At 47.5% G+C, this 1,823-nt stretch overlaps 1 protein-coding gene across 5 annotated transcripts in view; it reads right to left on the bottom strand.

Annotated features, from left to right (window-relative positions):
- LDLR (low density lipoprotein receptor) overlaps positions 1–1,823 on the bottom strand; it is a 47,914-nt gene that overhangs the window by 36,861 nt on the left and 9,230 nt on the right. The window lies entirely within an intron of this gene.

The raw sequence follows: 1,823 nt of genomic DNA, 5'->3' as shown, positions 1-1,823 counted from the left end.
AAAAAAAAAAAAAAAAAAGAAACAGTCTGATTCCCAGGAAATTAAGCAACCACAACAACTGAAATTTTATGAACCCCAGAATACAGTGGAGGACACAAGGAAGACACCCAAGAGAGACAGACACTTGTCAACAAAGACTGATGTTGTTGATTCCAAAATATGGGCTCCATATTTTGTTGATTCCAAATTAGAATTTGCATGCACATTCATAAAGAAAGGAAGAGTATTTCGCATATTAAAAACCTGTACTGCAGCTGGGCACGGTGGCTCACGCCTGTAATCCCAACATTTTGGGAGGCCAAGGTGGGCAGATCACCTGAGGTTAGGAGTTTGAGACCAGCGTCGCCAACATGCTGAAACCACATCTCTACTAAAAATACAAAATTAGCTGGGTGTGGTGGCACATGCCTGTAATCCCAGCTACTCAGGAGGCTGAGGCAGGAGAATCACTTGAACCCGGGAAGCAAAGGTTGTGGTGAGCTGAGATGGCACCATTGCACTCCAGCCTGGGCAACAAGAGCAAAACTCCATCTCAAAAAAAAAACCTGTACTGCCCAGTACACTATATTGGCCAGGCTGGCCTTGAACTCCTGACCAAAGTGCTGGGATTATAGGTGGGAGCCACTGTGCCTGGCTGCAATAACAAATTATGATTGCTTATCTCAGCATGCACTATGCACTTATTATTACTATAATGAGGTAATAAGACCAAGAAGAAAAAAAAAATTTGCCTTTTTAAAAAAAATTTTATTTTCTTTTTGACACAGTCTCACTCTGTTGAGTGCAATGGCGCGATCTCAGCTCACTGCAAACCTCTGCCTCTGGGTTCAAGTGATTCTCCTGCCTTAGCTTCCCAAGCAGCTGGGAATACAGGCGTGTGCCAGCCACCACACCCAGCTAATTTTTGTATTTTTTGTAGAGACGGGGTTTCACCATGTTGCCCAGGCTGGTCTCGAATTCCTGACCTCAAGTGATCCACCTGCCTCAGTCTCTCAGTGCTAGGATTACAGGTGTGAGCCACCACGGCCGGCCAAGTCTGCCTTTTATCTTTGTGAAGGTGTAACAGATGCTCTCCAGGAAAATCACATACAAGGGTTTTTTTTGTTTTGTTTTGTTTTTGAGACAGAGTCTTGTTCCGTTGCCCAGACTGGAGTGCAGTGGTGTAATCTTGACTCACTGTAACCTCTGCCTCCCAGGTTCAAGCGATTCTCCTGCCTTAACCCTTCCAAGTAGCTGGGATTACAGGCACACGCCACCGTGCCTAGCTACATATGTACCTCGATAACTTTTGATCGATGGTTGAATCTTTGGGAGGCCGAGGTGGGTGGATCACCAGGTCAGGAGATCGAGACCATCCTAGCCAACATGGTGAAACCCCATCTCTACTAAAAATACAAAAAATTAGCCAGGGGCGGTGGCACAGGCCTGTAGTCCCAGGTACTCGGGAGGCTGAGGCAGCAGAATTGCTTGAATACAGGAGGTGGAGGTTGTAGTGAGCCAAGATTACACCACTGCACTCCAGGCTGGCAACAGAGCAAGATTCTGTCTCAAAAAAAAAAAAAAAAAAAGAAAGGCCGGGCGTGGTGGCTCATACGTGTAATCCCAGCCAGCACTTTGGGAGGCCGAGGCAGGCGGATCACCAGATCAGGAGATTGAGGCCATCCTGGCTAACACGGTGAAACCCCGCCTCTACTAAAAAAATCAGCCGGGTGTGGTGGTGGGCGCCTGTAGCTACTCAGGAGGCTGAGGCAGGAGAATCGCTTGAACCTGGGAGGTGGATGTTGCAGTGAACCGAGATCATGCCTCTGTACTCCAGCCTGGGC

The sequence above is a fragment of the Mandrillus leucophaeus genome, unplaced genomic scaffold (genome assembly GCF_000951045.1).
Source record: "Mandrillus leucophaeus isolate KB7577 unplaced genomic scaffold, Mleu.le_1.0 Scaffold112, whole genome shotgun sequence".
Taxonomy (NCBI): Eukaryota; Metazoa; Chordata; class Mammalia; order Primates; family Cercopithecidae; genus Mandrillus; species Mandrillus leucophaeus.
The sequence above is the reverse complement of the archived record's forward strand: the minus strand, read 5'-3'. Positions and strand labels throughout refer to the sequence as shown.